At 42.6% G+C, this 21,034-nt stretch overlaps 1 protein-coding gene across 1 annotated transcript in view; it reads left to right on the top strand.

Annotated features, from left to right (window-relative positions):
• Positions 1-21,034, top strand: part of pdzrn4 (PDZ domain containing ring finger 4) — a 472,024-nt gene that overhangs the window by 143,896 nt on the left and 307,094 nt on the right. The window lies entirely within an intron of this gene.

Genomic DNA, 21,034 nt, shown 5'->3' with positions numbered 1-21,034 from the left:
ATTTATATAATGCATTTCCTGACTTTGGGACATCCCAAAGTGCTTTAGAGCCAACGATGTACTTTTGAAGTTTAGTCATTGTTGTAGGAGACAAGACAGCTAATTGGTGTACAGTAACCTCCCACAAACAGCAACATGATGTTGACCAGATAATCTGTTTTAGTGATGTTAAGGAACAGATATTGCCAGGACACCAGGGATAACTCCCCTGCCCTTCTCTAAAGTAGCATCATAGGATCTTTTAATTCCATATGAGAGAGAGTGCAGCACACTCTCAGTACTGCATTGGACTATTAGCTTAGATTTTTGAGCTCAAGTCAGTGGGACTTAACCCCACAACCTACTGACTTAAGAGGTGAGAGTGCTACTCACTGAGCCATGGCTGACAGTGTTAAATGTATGAAGTGCTGGGAAGCACCTCTAGGCCTTTTAACTGGAAAAAGCAGTGCTTGGGGGAAGCAAAGGCAGCTATTTTGAAATATCTGTTTAAAAGCCCAGGCACATCCTTGCTTTGAACTAATCTTAGTTCAGGTCATAGTGTTTGGAAATTTAAAGAACATGACAACTGCATTAGGGCGTCCAGTTTCTACAGTGCAGTTCGAGAAAAGATGAATTAGTTAAAATATATAGTCAGATGGAAGCCGTATGCTTCATATAAATATAGTAAAGCCTTCTGTAATCTGTTACTGTAGTTATATTGCAGTGCAATAGGAAGCTTGAGGTGGGTACCAATCACCACCTCTGCTAAGCTTGGTTACGTTGTGTCTTGGCCTGTCCTATAACCTGAAAACTCTGCGTTCCTCCAATTAAAGTCTCGTATATCCCCATTCTCTTCACTGTGTACCATTGGTGACTGTGCCTTCAGCTGTCTAGGCCTTAAGTTCTGGAACTCCCTCTTTAAGTTTGTTGGCTCTCTCCTCCTTTAAGACATTTCTTAAAACCTACCTGTTGGAGCAAACTTTGATCATCTGTCCTTGTGCCTCCTGTGTAGGCATCATGCCAGATTTTTTGTCTTATAACACTCATATGAAGCACCTGAGGATGCTTTATTACGTTAATAAAAATTGTATAAGTGCAAATTATTGTTGCCCTGCTCCACAGACTCATTGTCCAAAAGCACAGGGTTCTGTACAGGCATTACGGCAGACTTGGCAGTGGGCAGCAGTTCCAAGAACATTACTGATCTGAGGTAATTGTGGTGAAATTTTTATGGCATATGAATTATACGGGAATTTGTGATTGGGATCAGCTGTTGGGAGACTGAATTTAAACAAAATCTTATGACTATCATGAATGAGTTCAGAGAGCTCAATAATGCAGCAATGAGTCGACTTCAGCACAAAGCGATTCTCGGAAAGCCGTATAAGAGGACTCAGAATTAATGTTGTGGGGGCACCAAATATCTATATATTTGAGTTTGTCACATGTCTATATACTAATAACCATCAACAACAACAACAACTTGTAGTTATATAGCACCTTTTAATGTAATGAAACATTCCAAGGTGCTTCACAGGAACATGATAAAACAAAGTGTGACACCGAGCTGCATATGGAGCTAATAGGTTAGGTGAACAAAGCCTGGTCAAAGTGGTAGGTTTTAAGGAGTGCCTTAGAAATGGAGAGGTTGGGGAGGGTTTTCCGGAGCTTGGGACTGAGGCAACTGAAGGCAAGGCTACACATGATGGAGCAATTAAAATCGGGAATGCTCAAGAGGCCAGAATTCGAGGAGCGCAAATATTTCATAGAGTTGTTGGGCTGGAGGAGATTACAGAGACAGGGACCAGAATTTTACAGTCCTCCTCCCCAATCCGGCGAGCCATCGAAATCTCCATTCACATCAGCGGAACCGGAAGATCCTGCCGGTGTGAGGGGCTGGGAAATTCTGGCCTGGGAGAGGTAAGACCATGGAAGGACTTGAAAACAAGGATGAGAATTTAAAAATCAAGACGTTGCTTGACCGGGAGCCAATGTAGGTCGGTGAGCACAGGGGTGATAACAGAACAAGACTTACAAGTTTTGAATGACTTGAAGTTTCTGGGGAGTAGAATGTAGGCGACAAGCCAGGAGTGTATTGGACAAGTCAATTCTGGAGGCAACAGAGGCAAGATGAAGGTTTGAGCAGTAGAAGAGCTGAGATGGTTAAAATTAGGCAATGTTATGGAGCTGGAAGTAGGGATTCTTAGTGATAGCACGAATATGAGGTCGGAAGTTCATCTTGGAATCAAACGTGACACCCAGGTTGTGAACAGACTGACTTAATATCAGACTGTTGCCAGGGAGACAAATGGAGCCAGTAGCTAGGAAAATGTAGTTTTGGAATGGGAACCAAAAACAATGGCTTCAGCCTTCTCAATATTTAATTGACAGAAATTTCTGTTCATCCAGTGCGGGATGTCAGATAAGCAGCCTGATAATTTATCAACAGTGGAAGAATGTAAAATCCTGGCCATAGTGTTTATGACTTTGATGAGAGCCTTTTCTTGGCACTGTCCACAGGGTTGAAAGCCTGTTTGGAGGGACTCAAACATGGAGTTCCAAGAAAGATGGGAATGAATTTGGGAGGTGACAACAAACACATTGAGGAACTTTGGAGAGAAAAGGGAGGTGGAAATGGGATGGTAGTTTGCAAGGATGGTGGGATCAAGGGTTTGCTTTCTTGAGATGGGTGATGACAGTTGATTTAAAGGGGAGAGGCACAATAGCTGAAGAGAGAGAACTGTTCACAATGTCAGCTAACATGGGGGTGAGGCGGGGAATTTGGGGGATCAGCAGTTGAGTTGGAATAGAATTGAGGAAACAGGAGGTGCGCCTCATGGAAATATGAGTTCAGAGAGGGCTGAGGGAAGATAGAGGAACTGGAGAAAGATGGAAGTTCAGGGTCTAGGGCAGGGAGGAGAGAAAATTTGGCCAGGTGGTCTCGTGAAAGGGAGGGCTGCAGCAAAGACAGCAGATTGGATTGTCTCAATCCCAGTAACAAAGAAATCCGTGAGCTCCTCAGCCTTGTTGTTGAAGGTGAGGGTAGAGGGAACAAGAGAGAAGGGTTTAAGAAGACTTCTGATTATTGCTGTAACTGATATACAGAATCCTGTGACCTGTTACTCTTAATAAGTATGAAGAGGCTGGAGCATTGCGACAGACAATGACAAACAGGACAACGAAGCAGAAAAATATTTTCCTTGACTCAGCCACTAACTATACTATATTTTATTTTCCAAGAGTGGTTCATGAATGTGGTAAGAACTGTGCAACACTGCCCATATACTAGGTTAACAATTAATTGAAGAAAAAAATCCCCCAGGCCTATTCCCGAGCTGAAATATTGATGTGACGTTACCTGCTGTGTGGGTTTGTATTTCACCTTTTTTTTCCTTGCAGGACACAGCTTCCCTTCCACTTTGATCAATGGGGCGTGAGGCACACGTCCCCAGCAGCACAAACTGATTCTCAAGCCCAATTATTTGTGACAATCATTGTCACCACTTAAGAGTTTCTCAAGAAAAATAGACTGTGCTAATCAAAGTGCCCAGCAAGGTGCCACAAACAGCCATGAGATGAAGGAGATCAGTTTGTTTAGGCAATGTTAGCTAAGGTTTAAATGTTGGCCCAGGCACCAGGAGGACTCTCTGCTCTTCGATGCCTAGGCAACTGAAGTGCTATGGGATTCCTCATGTCCAACTGGACAGGGAAAGAGGACCACTGTCGAATGGAAATACAGTAGTATTAGCAGAAGAAAAGGGGAGTTCTCCCTGGTGTTCTGGCCAATATTTCTCCTCAACCAATGTAACAATAAAACAGATTAACTGATCATTGCTGTTTGTGTGACTTTGCTAATATAAGTGATTATACGTCAAAGGTACTTCAATGGCTATAAAATGTTTTAAAATGTCCTGTGGTCATGAAATGTGATCTATAAATGCAAGTCTTTCTTTCTAGCACAATTATTTTTGGTGGTGTTGATTGACAACAACAGCAACTTGTTTCGCACTTTTAATGCAATAAATTCCCAAAGGTGCTCCACAGGAGCAATACAAAACAAAACATGACACTGGGCGACATGAGCAGACATTAGGTCAGATGACCCAAAAGCTTGGCCAACAGCAGAGGTCTTAAGGAATGTCATAAAGGAGGAGAGTAGGGTGGAGAGGTGTAGGGAGGGAATTCCAGAGTGTAGGGCCTAGGCAACTGAAGGCATGGCCACCAATGGTGAAGAGATTAACATTGGGAATGCTCAAGGGGCCAGAAAAAGAGGAGCGCAGATATTTTGGAAGATTGTGATGCTGGAGGAGATTATAGAGGTCGGGGGCTGCATTTTAGGTGCCCATGCTAGGTGTGTTTCCAGCAGGGAGGCACATAAAATAGTGCGGGTGCCAACCCCACCATCTTCCCACCCACTCTCGAGCTCACCCCCATAATACAGGGGGTGGGCGGGTGCTGAAATTGGCAGCCTGCCTGCCATATTCAAATAGGTAATCGAGGGTCAATTATGCTTGTTACCAAGCCATTTGACGATGAAAATACACTGCTCATGCCATAGAACATTTGATGTGGGCAATCAGCTGGGAGCAGGCAGCCCGATTTTTTTAAATGCAACCTTTGAAGGGCAGAAGGGAAGGGGGGTTTTGATCTTAGGGGCTGCCCTTTGTGGATTGGGGACAGCACCCTCCCCCAAGATTGAACTCCCCCTTTCTTCCCAACCCCCCCCACAGCCTTAAACCCATATCGCTGGCCCCACTCCCTGATCTGCTGAACCCCTTCCTGCCCAAGACCCCCTATTTATCAGTTGCATGGATGCCTGGGCCTTCTAACACCTCTCCATGCAGTCCCAACAATGGCCACTAGTGTAACCTTAGCGCTGCCAAGACTGATGGAGCTGCCTGCCAATCTGATTGGCCGGGAGAAACAGTAACACTATTCATTATCAGCACCAGCTAGTCCAGCAGAATCAGGAAGATGATTCGTTGACCTGTTACTTCCACATGTGTGCGCGGCAAGTCTCTTGTATACTGATCCCAATAATGGACGTGTACAATGTTATTGGATGTAAGAATGTGCAAATTATCCTTGAGGGTTAGAAATAAGAGTGAACATGGTAAATAGGACTCTTTTTTCAAATAAACAGTAATTATCTGCTTATCAGTAAGCATTGTAATAGAGCAATTACAGTAATTTAGGGGAATCTTCAACCCAGTAATTGAAAATATAATTGTTTATAAACATTCCTCAGGAATTTGACAGCAATCAAACCTTAGCATGTGATATATGGTGTGCAATCTATTTTGTAATTTTCTGCATGGGCATCTTGGCACTTTGTTTATCGGAAAACACTGAAGCCTTTACGAAGAATTGTCATGACGTGAGCTATTTAAGTTTTTTTAATGTACTGTTTACTGGCCGGTCATCAGGCTTTTAGCTTTCTTTCTACAGCTGACCTTTGTGTTGAATGAACGTAAGTGAGCGTTGACGTTACTATACCAAGTCCTGCTTCTCTATGTACTGCGTCAAGTGTCAGCCATTGCTCATTTGTTGCACTCACGATGCTTTAAACTGAAACTGCAGCTGTACTGTCTGCTGGATGTAAAACATCTTATGATATTATTTGAAGAACAGCAGGATTGTTCTTCTGGTGCCCTATCCAATATCCTTAACCAGCATCAAGAAAACCAAACATCTGGTCATGTGGGTTTCTTGTGGGATCTTGCTGTGCACAAAGTAGCTGCTGCATTTTCCTTGTATTGCAACAGTGACTACACTTCAAAATACTTAGTTGGCTGTAAAACAGTGAGGGACGTCGTGAGGTTGTGAAAGGCTCTATATAAATGTGAGTCCTTTCCTTCTCTGTCTCTGGCTGTTCTGATTTATTAATTCTATTGGGCCCTCCATTATCAACGACTTCAATTTGACTTAGTGCAGGTTGAAGTATTTCTGTATAACAGTGTAACTAATGAAGAAAGGTTGAGCAGGTTGGGCCTATACCCATTGGAGTTCAGAGGAGTGAACGGTGAAGTTATTGAAACACATAAGATCCTGAGGGGATTTGATAGGGTGGATACGGGAGGATGTTTCTGCTTGTGGGGGGAGACTAGAACCAGGGGACACAGTTTAAGAACAAAAAGTCCACCATTTCAGGCAGGGATAAGGAGAATTTTTTTCTCAGGGTCGTTAGTTTGTGGAATTCTCTTCCCCACAAAGCAGTGGAGGCTGGGTCATTGAATTTATTCAAGGCAGAGTTAGACCGATTTTTGACAGACAAAGGAATCAAGGGTTATGGGGGAGCAGACAGGAAAGTGGAGTTGAGACCACAACCAGATCAGCCTTGATCTTATTGAATGGTGGAGCAGGCTTGAAGGGCTGAATGGCCTACATCTGCTCCTAAGTCCAATGTCTTTCAGAAGAAATGCTTTGTAGTTAAATTATTTTGCGACGTGATTCTTCCAGCTGAGTATACTCTTACAGTGGGACATTTCCATGGGATGTCTTTATACACTGAGTAACACTGGAGAGCACCCGAGGCAGAAAACACTCAGCAAATATAATTTAATATTTCACCAATGGATATCCAAACATGGAAAGGAGAGTCTCCCCAGACTGTAAATATAACTAACTACTTATTAAAATCTGCAGTTCCACAGAAAGAGACCAAATACTACAGGAGTCGCAACTTGAGGCTTAATCCTCTTGCAAAGTAAACTTGACTGCAAGTGGGATAGATCAATCTGCTGAACAGACGTCAGGAGAAATTTATGTGTTGGTGTCTTTTCTGTGTCAATTATTGCAGGGTGCATTGTTTGACATCTAACTTACAGCTTGGTATAACATGCTAGGCTGGAATAATCAACCAACACACGAACAGCTGGGAAATGATCTGCCTTTGTGGATGTAGTGGGCGGGGGAGGTGCAGAGGACGGGGGAGAAAGTGAAGCACTGGGATCTTGCAAAATGAGACTTCCCAGATTTCATGCTGAAATGTGCAATGCAGACTGGAAGTGACCAATGCCAGGAAATTCTGATCTGTCCTATATCACAACAATATTTGACATTGTGAAAGTTTGTCTAATGTTGAGATGAACGTTGAGTTTAACCTTATTTTGCCACCACACTTCCGATTCTACCACTTTTTTCCCCCTGCGGACTTGATTTTTTTTTTAACTGGACAGGTGGGTAGTTAAAAGGGCCAAGTTAGCTCAACCCCCTACCCATCCCACTGCCTTCCAACAGGGTTGTACTTTTAACCTTTAGTTTGAGTAAGTGAGAGGGACGTTCACCAGAAGGTGGTGAGACCCTTCTTTGAATATGCAGATCCAGCTTTGATGACATGATGAGAGTCCGCCGCAACCGGAACCTGAGCCCCATGTGATGAAGCCCATGGTGACTAGTCGATTGGCAACAGCTTCTTCCTCTGGAGTCACCAGCAACTGCTCCTGCTTGCTTGTGCTCCACGCACCACTTGATCTGTCTCCCTCTCTCTCTCTAAATTCCCCTTGTCCTCAGGCTGATGCCTGTGAGGAGAGGGAGTGACAGAACCTGCTCTGAAATGTTGGACGCACGGAAACTACCACTGGCAGGTTCTGCTTCCTGTGGCACACCTAGGGGAAGAAAAGAGTTTGAAAGTAATTGCTGAGGAGCCAAGTTCACATTGCCTTTTGAGGCAAAGGAGTGATGCAAAGTGTCATGCTACAGTTTTCCTGATGATGTGATCAAGCTAATGAGCTTTGAGGGTGCCTCATAGGGGAATTTTTGGGCTGGCTCAGTTTCAAGAATAGCTGTTCCCAAAACTCATTTAACACAAGGGGTGGTTGCTCTTGTAAATGGTGTCATGTTACCCCAGCGCTGTTAAAAAAAAACAACTGGTGATTTTGCTTCTGAATCTTTTTCATGTCAGCTGTTCAGGCCTATTAGCTATGATGTCTGTGTGGCAGGTTTCCTACCAATTCCACAGCACTCCCAGTTTTCACTCTTGTGTTTCATTACTTCACAATAGGGACTCTTGCTACGAGCGCTACATTGCTCAAGCGCTTATTTTCTGAGTGACAGTCAGCGGGTGAAGACGACCATAACTGACCCCAAATCTGGCCCCTGCAGCCTTATTGCTGCTCATCCTGACCCCACTGACATGGAACTGTGTTTAAAAAAAAAACCTTACTTCAGGGACCATTGCTTCGCCCACAGTTGACTGGAAACTGAGTGTGGAGTGCAAGTCAAGTGGGGGTCCGGAGACAGATGTGAGGACCCTGATTAGCTGACTGAAAGTACCCAATTCCTCCTGCCTTTGGATTGGCACATGAAATTTGACGCTGTCAAATTTGGACCAGCAGACTTCGGGGAGATTGGGCATAGGCAATCGTGACTCTAAATTTGTCTTCCCCGCCCACCCAAACGTAGTTTATTCTCCAAAAAAACAGGCATGGCAAAATGCAAATTCTCCCCCATAGCTCACTGTTCCATTGTTTATAAATAGGGCCACTGTCCTATAGTAACTGACAAGGTCAGACTTTTAAGGGTTCCTATGACGTTTGAGGTATTTTTCCATGAATCAATGGTCTTGCCATAAACAAACCAGTGCTACATGAGCTAAGCCCATGGACTGGAACATGAATAAGAGTGAGCTGGCACTGTTAGAGACATACACGACTTAACAACAGCTCTTGATGGAAAATGTGAAAACGAAGCATTGGAATCAAAACCCATTGCACAGGCTTCCAGCTCGCCACTTGGAGCTAACATATCCAGTAGATAAACAGGGCAGGAAGTGATGCTGAGATGTCAGGGTTACAAACTGATACGAAACATATGTTGAATGAGACTGCAACGACACAGCTGCTTCCACACATTTGTTTCAAATCACTTTTTCAGCACAGTTCCACTTTCACTGAGACATGAAAACCTGATTCTAAACAGCCAGCTCATTGCCAGCCCAGAATAGACTTACTGGAGAGGTAACAGAGGTGCATAATGTTGGCAGTTAACGATTTTTCAAGTGGCTTCCCTAAGGCTCAGAATATATCAAGATCTCATGAAACACACAAGAGAAAAAAAAAATCACTGCTGCTGTAACTGTTAAATAAATTAAATATCTTACAAGGATCATTAAATGCAATAAGGTAGCTTCCATGTATAAATAGTGACAGATTATGACTCTACCAAACCTTTTAATATGAGTAAATTTGAAAGGTTCAAACTCTCTGATATATAAGTGTCTCAGAAGGCTCCACTGTGGAATTTTTTAATGTTTAAGGAGAAAAAAGCTTGGCATTTAAATACTGCCTTTCATGACCCCAGGACATCCCAAAGAGCTTTCCATCCAGTGAAGCAATTTGAAGTGTAGCCACAGTTGTAATGTAGGAAACTCAGCAATCACTTTGTGCACAGCAACATCCCATAACCAGTGATGTAATAATGACCAGATAATTTGTTTTAATTGTGTTATGTCAGGGATGAATGTTGGCCAGAACACTGGGGAAATCTCTCCTGTTCTTCAAGATAATGCCATAGGATATTTTTGAGGACCGAGCTGAGGGGGCAGATGGTTTAATGTCTCATAAGACAGTGTCTCTGACAGTGCAGCACGCCCTCACTGGAGTGTCTGCCTACATCTCTCTGAGATAGGCCATGGTTGGGTTGCTCTCTAGCGCTTTACTAGGTAACCAACTTGACATTGCCATGAATTCCTATTCTCTGAGCATCTTCAATTTCTTTACCTACCCTACAGATATCACTTCGTACCCATCAACACAGCACCGAAAGAAAACCGAAGGAGCTTGCATTTATATTTCATCTTTCACAATATTTCAAAGTCCTTCCTAGCCAATTGATTACTTCTGTAGTGCATAGTTAGCAAACAAACTTCCTCCGACCAAGATCCTACAAACAGCAGCGAGATATATGCCCCATTAACCTATATTTGGGGATGTTGGTTGCGGGAGAAACTTTGGTCAAGTCACTGGGAGTGGGCACCTGCCCATTTAACTATTGCCATGAGGTCTTGTATGTCCACCTGAATATGTCGACATGACCTTGGTTTGACATCCCATCCGAAAGCTGGCATGTTCCATAATGCAACCCTACCTCAATGCCACATCGAGCATCAGTCTAGACGATGGATGTGAAATGAACATACGTTAAAAAGATAAGTATATCGAGTGTATTGTAAAACGAGCTGCCAATTTGCTATTGCCAATTTCTGGACAATTGGTGTAGAGTTAACCAATTGCTCCATGACTGAATTGAGAAACCTACCGCTGAGCCAAGCTGACACTTGGATCACTCAGCGCCTGATAAGATGGGCAGCTTCTATCTCAATGCCATTCTGTGACTAGCTACTAGGAGATATAGGAGCTAATTGTTTCCAATTAGCCTCTCTTACAGGGGGAGCGATAGTATGAAATTTGCTATCTTGCACTGATTGCTTAGCTGAGATTGGGAATTGATAGGAAGGCAAATGGTGATCACAGGCCCACAGCCTGGTATTTCAAGGTATGGTTTACTGATGTATCAGTGATTTCTGTCAACAGTCTGCCCAACAGTGGCCCTTTGAGTTGTAGCTTTTTTTTTTAACTTACTAACTGTTAAAAGGATATCAAGTAATGGATTATGGGAATTAAATCTTTAAAAAAAAGACTGTGATTACTGTTTTGTTTTTTGTAGCTCTGCATGATAAATGGTGAATTTGGACCAAACCACACTGGCCAGTTTAATCCTTCGCTGTGAGTTGTAATTAAAAAAAATATAGTTCGAAGGAACAAAATCAAAACCACATTCAGATTTGGGCCCTGCTCCAACTTAAATATATTCTTAACCCTCCCTCTCCCTGCTAACAGTTCTGGAGCTTCTTTTGATGTGTAGTGACGAGGCACAGTTAGGATCTGGCATCAGAGAACCTAATAGTGGAGGATGTAAATATTCTGTACATTGACTTTTGGCATGGAGAAACCAGGGAGAGACCACGGGTTAAGGCATTGTATTGAGTCCACCTGAAGAAAAATATTGAACAAGCTGTTCAAAATGCCTTGAAGACCACACGAGATTTTGAAACCTTCTTTTGAATAACCTGCAGAGAATAGAATGGGATAACCCTGTACCCCACCCTTGCCTCCTCCTACTGTTACTGATCACTGGCTTGTACAATATGACCTTTTGACTTTGTTTTGCTATTTACAAACCTTCTATTCTACTTCACTGCATTCTGGCCAGTTAATAACATTGTATAAATGCTTGGGTTTAGAGCCCTTTGAAGCTCTCCCCAGTTTTCTTTTGCTTTCTGTGGTCTTAACTTTGTGTTTTGAAGAGAAGGAAACAGCAGTACTCCAGTGTAAGAAGTTCCATTCTAATTGATCCAGTTCTTGGAATGTTCTGACCTAAAGTGTCTCTTACGCCGTGCCTTTCTGTAGGCAAGATGGAGCGCCAAAGCCTCACAGTACACTACACTGCTTGATTTTGATAACAGCCTTGAAAATGGCCAAGTTGCACAGGCACCAAATGTATTTGATAATCCTGTGGTTATTCTGGTTCTTATTAAATAAATTCCCCTTTTTGCTTTACATTTCTAAAGGGGAACTCCCCATTGTCCTGGCTCTAGATGCCTGACCTCTCTGACGATTTTCAGAGGACATGTGTAAAACCTGGCCTCAATGCATTCTCAGCAACACTGATCTGTCTGATTTTAATAAAGACGTTTGATAGGGTAAACATAAGAATAGATGTTTCTACCTTTGGGGGGGTGGGCAGTGTTGGAGTGGGGTGGGAGGGAGGTTGGTGGGTGGTGGGCAGGGATGTGAGGGGTAGTGCAGTGCTAGGGACCATAAACATAAGACAGTCACTAATAAATCCAATAAGAAATTTTATACTCAGAAAACGGTGAGAGATCTGGTGCACGCCATCCATGTAGTGGCTGAGGAGAGTAATGTACATGCATTTCAGGGGATGTTAGGTAAATACATGAGGGGAAAAGAGATAGAAGGATATTTTGATAGAGTTAGATGAGGCAGCTCATGTGAAGCACAAACACTTCAGGTTGGTCTGAATCGCCTGTTTCTGTGATGAACATCTCCACATAATTCTCTGACTCAAACCAGCCCGACAAAGGAAGAAGAATTAAGTGTTATTTTTATTGTACTCAGTCATGGCTATTAATATAATGAATATGAAAGGACAAAAATGAAGGACTGTCATTGGCCCCCTTCTGACCTCCTCCATCATGATAATGAGCAAACTTGTCCATGAAAAAGCAACCTGGTTCATGAATTCCCTTAAGGGAAGGATAGCTGTTATCCTAACCCATTCTGGCCTCTGTGTCTTACACTAGTGTGATTGGATCTTAACCTACCTGAAGTGGCTAAGCAAAACACTTGGCAACTAGGGAGGAAAAATAATTGCTGGCCTTGCCAGAACACCCAACATTTGAAAGTACGCATTAGGAGCAGGAATAAGCCACTCGGCCCTTCAGTAAGATCATGGCTGATCTGATTGTAACCTCATTCCTGAGAATGAATTGAAAAAAAATTTGAGGAAAATTGGTGATTTATTATATCGAAGTAGGTTAGCTGAATAGATAATCAGTATGAAGTTTCAGACCCCTGGGTACTTTAACACCATGGCTGTGTGGACACTGAATCATTGAGCAAACTCAAACTAAATACAGTGGCCTCCTGTGCCTTTGGACACACGTTCCTGTCAGTCTCCTACTGCTGTGCCTGTCTGGCAAGCTGACCCCTATCAGGAATGTCAGGTCATTGCTCCCACCCAGTGACATGGCTGTTAAGGACATGGCAGAACACGTGCTAAATCATTTTGTTTTACAATATGTTCAAGAGCAGGATTTGAACTGCATTTGTCACGTTAAAATTGTTCAGGTGCAGCACATGGAATAAAGCAGAGTGGATATCTGAGCATAATCTGTAATCTAACCAACATATTCAGATGCTTCAATCAAAAACTATTAGGAAGATTTTCAAGTGGTTTATAATTGTCAGTGCAAGTTCTGAGATTTGAATCTGGAAATCTGGGTGAAAGAAGCACAGAAAATATTCTTTAAAAAAAAACACAGCAGGCCCATCAGCATCTCATAGAATCCTAGAAAAGTAGCACAGAAGGAGGCTATTCAGCCCATCGAGTTAGTGCTGGATCTTTCGAAGAACAGTTAGTTCCACTTGCCCATCCTTTTGCCATGTCCTTGGATTTTTACTTTCTTTCAAGGAATTCAATTCCCTTTTGAAAGCTACTATTGAAAGCCTGTCAGGCAGTGCATTTCAAATTCTAAACACTCATTGTGTAAAATAACGAGGAAGGGCAGGTTAACATTCTGAGTGGAGACATTTTGTTGAAGCTTAAACAGCAATGAAGGTTCCTGATTTATTCCTGAGTCTGAATTGAAATCATGTTCCTTTATTCCCGATTCTATATATAATTATGGGTCATGTGGGGTTTTTTTTGTGATTTTGGTTAGTTGAGCCATTTGTGCTCATTTGCTGGTCTAATCCATGCTTTTGGACAACTATTTTTTAGAATGAATGCAAACTAAATGCGGTCACTGTAAACTTGAAAAAAAACTTGATAGTTGGTTCACAGAATGCACCCAGTTTATATTCTGATATCACATTAAACAGTGTCGCATTAATTATCTTGCAGTTGTCAGTCACTCTTTTCTGAGCCAAGCGTCTGTGAGTTCTAGTCCCATTCCAGAGACTTCAGCACATAATCTAGACTGACAATCCAACAAAGAATTGAGGAAGGTGATGTCTTTTGGATGAAATGTTGAGCTGAGGCCCCCCCTGTCCTTTCAGGGTGCATGTAAGAGATCCCATTGTACTATTTCGAAGAAGAGCAGTTGTCCCAGTCAATGTTTGTCCCTTAGCTAAAAGCTAAGACCAAATATCTGGCTATTTATTTCTTTGCTGTTCAAGGGAGCCTGCTGTGTGCAAATTGGCTGTCATGTTTACCTTTATTACAACAGAGACTACAGTATGTCATTGGCTGTAAATTACTTTAGGATGTCCCAGAGTCAAAGAGGTGATATAAATGGAAGTACTTTGCTTTAACTTCATCATCCTTTCTAGCTATTCAATGTGATATATCTTTTATTACACTCATAATATGTGATATTCAGGGAATAGCTTAGTTTGGCTGAGATATCATTTAATCAATCAATACCCTGCTTATCTCAAAAAGGTTGAATTGGATTTGTTGGGTACTGAGGTTGGGTCCCATGCATGGTACTTGAAAGTCTGATATTGTTGATTAGACTGGAAGAACACAGATTGGTTGTTTATCAAAAGTTGGGATTCTATAAGATGCTTCTTTATTGCGATATTAAACTGGAGGTCAAACTTAAAGCACAGTAATATTGAGCTGAGGTAAACTGGGAAGTCATGATTGGATGATGTGAAAACTTGGATTTTGAAAGTTTGCAGCTTGTAGGAAGAAAGACCAAGGAAGGTAAAGAGGTCCATAGTTTAGAGCGTCCTGGGAACAAGACGGTGTGATGGGACCAATTTCAACTTAGTGGGGGTACAGTAATTGCAGCTTAGCAGAAGGAAGGAAGCAGTGTACAGCAGAGAGCTGTTCCTAGTATTGATATGAAGGAAAGGTCTGCTTTATAAAATACCTTTCACCACCTCAGAACGTCCCCATGTGCTTTACAACCAATTAAATACTTTAGAAGTATAGATACTGCTGTAAAAGAAGGAATTAGGCACTGGGAAGGGAGAGAGAGAGAAAGAGAGGGAGAGAAGGCAGAAATTGGAGCTGAAAGGTGAAGGAGGGGTCACCCATTGGACATTGAGCTGCTCCTTGTATCTTGTCCATGTTTCTGAAAAAAAGTGTGGAGGAATTTTCCTGAGTTTAGATATTAGTATGCACTCTTGGACAGACCTGGGCTTTGTGGGGTTAACAGCTTTTGGGGAGAAAAGGAATGGGATAAAGTGGGGCAGCTTCAGCAAGACAGTTTATATTTGAGATCCTAGGTGGACTCAGGCTTCCTTACCCATTACACACGATACTGCAATTTTAGACAAATCCCACTGGACCTCCAATGATGATAAGTGGATAAATACGTTGTTCCACTGAACAATACGAACCTGGCTTTGCCACTTGCCTACTTAGACCATAAGACCATAAGACCATAAGACCATAAGACATAGGAGCAGAAAATTTGGCCCATTGAGTCTGTTCCGCCATTCAATCATGGCTGATAAGTTTCTCAACCCCATTCTCCCCGTAATCTTTGACCTCCTTACCTTCGGTCTTAAATACACTCAATGACCTGGCCTCCACAGCCTTCTGTGGCAATGAATTCCATAGATTCACCACTCTCTGGCTAAAGAAGTTTCTCCTCACCTCTGTTCTAAAAGGTCTTCCCTTTACTCTGAGGCTGTGCCCTCGGGTCCTAGTCTCATCTACTAATGGAAACATCTTCCCCACGTCCACTCTATCCAGGCCTTTCGGTATTCTGTAAGTTTCAATCAAATACTTGTGCTGCATTAACTGAGGTACAGAACATTTACAATGTTGTCACTGGTTTCAATGCTGTGCAAGGGTAGGGTAAAATCGACAAGGTATCCACTGCTGATCATTATCCAATCAGCTCCGCTCGTAGTGCATGTATGGCAAGGACAGGATAGACATTGTCTGTATTGCCCAGGCTCCCATGCAAAGACTAGCAGTCGAGATGGGGTGAAGGGGCAATGAAGGACTGCCCAGCATCCAAAGAAGCATATTCCAGCAAGCCATTACCATTAGGCGTGAGGTAAAAAGTATGTGTATGTGTGAAAGTTGAGTCAGTAGCTGTGAAATGCTGTTTTCTTTGTTCCTTGCAAATAAATACAGAATATGTTTTCTCTGAACTTCCTTTCTGCTGTAAACTGGATATTGCCCCTTTAAACCTAAACACAGAAAATGGTTAACTAATGAAAGCAAGCTGTGATTCTTTCAGTCCTTCTGAGCATAGAGCAGCATGTCCTCTTATTAACATGGTCAGCGCTGCATGCAACCATATACTTATTTGGTAATCAAAGGCTGTGTTACCTAATGTCGGGGTTCCAGGCAGTCATTCAAATCATGTTTTGTACTCAACACATTGTACAATGAAGAATTTACCTTCTTTTGTGACCTTGCACTGAAATCCAAATTCTTAAGTGCAAATGACTCCAGTTGTTACTTTCTCAACTCAGTGTGCCCTCCCATCAATTAAAATTATGGTAATTGATGATCAGTGAGGAGGATGTAAGACCTCCAGGGTTGAAAGCAACTTTCTTCCTCCATAAACTCAGCCATCTCTTGTAGAAGGAACCGTTGCACTGGATGAATCTTAAGGCCTTTTTTGACCCCCGTAGGCCGGTTTTGATGTCAGAATGTGGCGCTGTTGTGGCTTGTTTAACAGCTTTGAATTCCCCGAGCGTTGGCAAAGGACCCAGGGAAGTGTTGCTTTAGTGCCATGAATGTTACTTAAAGGGTGATTTAAAATACTGCGTCTTACCTGTCAATGCTGGATGGCTACCTCCATGCAACAGCTGCAAGAAAGACAGAAAGTACTTGTATTGCTATAGTGCCTTTACATTCACTTGAAGTGTAGTCATGATTGTAATGTCGGGAAACGCGCCAACTAATTTGCGCCTGGCAAGGTTCCACAAATAGCAATGATCAGTTATCTGTTTTATTGATGTTGGTTGAGGAAAAGGTATTGGCCACTACACCAAGGAGAACCCACTTGTCCCTTTTTGAAATAGTACCATGGGAGAGGGCAGACGAGACCTTGGTTCCATGTGTCATCTTAAAGGGAGCACCTCTGACAGTGCAGCATTCTGTCAAATACTGCAGTAATCTCATACTGGACCAATAATTTTAATGGAAAATTTTGGCAAGGAGGTGAAAGAAGCAGAAAGACCATGTATCTGTACTCTGTGTCTGTACCTGGACACATGCAAGTCCTCCTGAGTGGCAATGTGATCCATGTTAGTCACCGGTGAAGAAATGGTGGGGAGAGTTGCACTGGGCCAAGGTTTACTAAATACTTCCTCATTAGGACAGTTCAACTTTAAAAATCCATGGATCAATATTTCTGCAATATTCATACATGATGTATAAACCATACCGTGTTCCAGAAGTTTTTCTATATTCAGCAAACTATTTCTCCTTTGTCCCGGTATTGCCTTTGGGCTCTCCATTATTGATGTACGTAATACTGTGTACATTTTATATATAAGTGCATGTACAGCTATATATAACATTTTAAAAATAAACTTGGGAAACAGCTTTGTGCATTTAGTCATATATTTCCCTGAGCCTCTGTAACCTGAGCAGTGCACTGTCCAGGTGGCTGTGTGAATTTTGGGATTACATTCCCCAAGGGACTTTGTCAACTGAGAAGCCGCTTACCCCAGAGGGATACAGGAACTCAGCCGTGCAGTGTTCAGGCAGCACTATGAACTGATTGAGACTCTATGGTATTGTGCCACAGTGACCTGGGGGGGCTTTCTGGATGCAGCAGTACATTACCCAGGGAGTTGCGTGAAGTCAGTCATGCCTGGAGGGCAGGTACAGAGGATACTGAGCAGGAGAAATGACCCCTGAACTGAGAACATGATCGGGTCCAATGTGGGAAATTTTTACATCTGAAAATTCCATGTTTGACTTCGTTCCAGACAATAATGAGCAAGGAAGGGGTTCTGTGATGTATTTTTACACCGATTTATTTGGACATTGCCATATCCTTGGATTTTTTTTCCCCTTTCAAGTATTTATCCAATTCCCTTTTGAAAGCTACTATTGAAAGCGTGTCAGGCAGTGCATTTCAAATTCTAAACACTCATTGTGTAAAATAACGAGGAAGGGCAGGTTAACATTCTGAGGCGAGACACTTTGTTGAAGCTCAAACAGCAATGAAGGTTCCTGATTCATTCCTGAGTCTGGACTGAAATCGTGTTCCTTTATTCCCGATTCTATATATAATTGTGGGTCATGTGGGAGATTTCTTTTTTGTGATTTTGGTTAGTTGAGCCATTTGTGCTCATTTGCTGGTCTAATCCATGCTTTTGGGCAACCATTTTTTAGAATGAATGCAAACTAAATGCAGTCACTACAAACTTTATAAAAACTTGATAGTTGGTTCACAGAATGCACCCAGTTTATATTCTAATATCACATTAAACAGTGTCACATTAATTATCTTGTAGTTGTCACTCGTGCTGCAGTAGTAGTGCTCTTGTCTGAGCCGGGCGGCTGTGAGTTGGCCAGTTGGTCAAAGGACCAGGATAGTTTCTTTTGAAGGGGAGTGGATATGACATTGAAGGTGGGGGAAAGGCGAAACTTCAGTGCTCATTTGGAGAGCTGGCTCATGCATCATGGTCTGAATCATGCCTTTTAGGTGTGGAAGTCCAGAGAAGTACATTGCCTTTTCAATGACTGGCAATTAAAACGTCTCACTGTGTATCGTGGCTCAGTTTTCCATATTTCACCATTCACTTTCCTCTGTAATAACCGTTGACAGAAGAATATTTGTATTTTACAGTTTAGTTTTGTGGCAGTTTTCTCACTTCATTAAGATACTTAATTTCTTATTGAACATATGTGTCTGGTACCCTCCTCGATAACAGTGAAGCCCAATTGTGTCACTGCCAGTCATTCAAACAGGTACTTTTTCTAGTACGTGTGCCTCATTGGATATCGATCCAGCTTGGGAATCTTGCCCAGTTGTACACTCCTTAATCCAAGGAAATGAGGCTGCTTATTGGGTCCTCTCCTTTGTGTCCAGTGAGATCAACCAACTCAACATGGACTGCTATGGACCTCCATCTTGTTGTCAAATCTCTTCATAGCCTGGGCCCTCTCTATCTGACACCTCCTACAACCCCTATGAGATTATTGCACTTCTGCAATTCTGGACTCTTGCGCATCATCGATTTTCTTCACTGCCATTGGTGCCCATGCTTTGTTTCCCATGCCTGAATCTCTGGAATTTCCTCCCTAATATCTCCTTATGTGGCTTGGTGTTACGCTTTGGGACATTTTCATATCTTAAAAAGTACTGTATAAATGCAAGTTGCTATTCTATAAAGGTGCTCCTTCCTGCCAGGGGGAGAACCTCATTCTTAATAATCAGTATGTATTGAAGGAGAAATCTGTGAACATACCTCTGTCTGTGATTGAGAAATAGCGGCTCTGTTACCAGTAAAGATATCCATGGTACAGTGAGGGAGAATCATAGCCTGCAAAATATTGCGGAGAGTGAATTATACTGTCTAGCACTATTTACAAACAACTGGCGCCCACTCATGTCTGCAAGGACTTCTTGCACTTGTCAACGATCAACAATATCTTTCCCACATTAGCTAACTTTTAAAACGTAGATGCTGAAAGTGGCAGGATTGGGAGTCACGCTAATCAACCAATAACCTCAGAACCGCAAGGTCAAAATAGTTTTTAACTTGCATTCGTTTTTCTCCAGTTTACTCTGTAACGTCCTGAAGGTAGCCAACTTTGAGTCTCGCAAATGCCAGGGTTTTGCTGTGTCTTGAGCTCACACATCATTCTTCACGGACGAATCCAGGCAGTGCATATCGGCAGGTAAATGGACTGTGGGTGACATTGCAGCCATGTCCAGTCGCGCCCATACCCAATGCCCATGTGTACGTTCCAGCAGAAGTCAACAGAAGCTTTGGATGTCCAGTTTCTTCATTGTTCCCCCTGAGCTCAGGGGGAAAGAGCCACGGCTGAGATGGGAAAGCCCAGCACAGACTGAGATCTGCTCGGAGACTTGCTGGCGTGTGTGTCTGTATGATACACAACCAGCTACCATTACCCAGTCATTAACTTGCCTAAAATCCGAAGTGAGATGTGCCACTGATTTGTTTGTGTTTGTGTATTGCAGGAATTTGAGTTGTTTTAATTATATTCTTGATGTAGCTTTACGTGCACGTATGTCCTCCAGGTGCAGCTTCAGTGTGATGGTTTAAAAGCACCAGGAGAGGGCAGTCATAGCCTGCAGGCAAAAGTGTTTGTGTCAGTAATAAAAACAAAAAAACTGCGGGTGCTGGAAATCCAAAACAAAAACAGAATTACCTGGAAAAACTCAGCAGGTCTGACAGAAGGGTCATGAGGACTCGAAACGTCAACTCTTTTCTTCTCCGCCGATGCTGCCAGACCTGCTGAGTTTTTCCAGGTAATTCTGTTTTTGTTTTGTGTCAGTAAATTTGATTCAAATAAGCAGAAAGAGAACAGTCCTTCCTTTTGGTTAAGAATCAAATGGTGCTGGGCCTGTTGCAAACATTTGTCAGCCAAATCCGTGCATCGGATAAAACGCTAACCTCCATCAGTGTGTGAATAAAGGTGATCACTTATTTATCATGAAACCGTTTTCCCCCCTCACTAAAACCACAGGTAAGTTTTGTCCAGTGAATACCTGTGGTTTGCGGGTCAGGTGAGAATCAGTTTGATCCCTGGCCCAGTTCTGCGACTTAACTGATGTCGGCCAGTAAAAGGAGCATCCCAGCTTTAGGGGTGGGAAACCGATCAGGACCTGCTGCTCCTGAACCTTACCTGGAGACCACCAGCTGGGATCGTGAGGGTGTGGGTGTCAGCTCGGAGACTTGCTGGCGTGTGTGTCTGTATGATACACTAGCAGCTATCATTACCCAGTCATTAACTTGCCTGAAATCCGAAATGAGATGTGCCACTGATTTGTTTGTGTTTGTGTATTGCAGGAATTTGAGTTGTTTTAATTATATTCTTGATGTAGCTTTACGTGTATGATTGGGATGTCACAGCCCCAGAGGGTGAATACCAGGGGACACCTGATGTCAAGCCTTTTTGAGCAAATAGCAGCCATGTGGGCAAGGTACAAGAGGCTGCTGGTATACACGGATAGGATTCACAGCAAGAACTCGATTCCCTCAGGGATGAAGAACGACAAAGCTGGGGAAAGAGGAAGATGATGTGGAACGCTGTGTAGAGCATGTTAGTCATTTGGAATCAAATGATGCAGGATTTTTTTGGGGTTTGTTCTGAGGTTATTGCATATGTTTCTGGAAACTTCTTGAATATTTAT

The sequence above is a fragment of the Carcharodon carcharias genome, chromosome 21 (genome assembly GCF_017639515.1).
Source record: "Carcharodon carcharias isolate sCarCar2 chromosome 21, sCarCar2.pri, whole genome shotgun sequence".
In the NCBI taxonomy this organism is placed as follows: domain Eukaryota; kingdom Metazoa; phylum Chordata; class Chondrichthyes; order Lamniformes; family Lamnidae; genus Carcharodon; species Carcharodon carcharias.
Note: the sequence above shows the minus strand (reverse complement) of the source record. Positions and strands in the feature narration are given on the sequence as shown.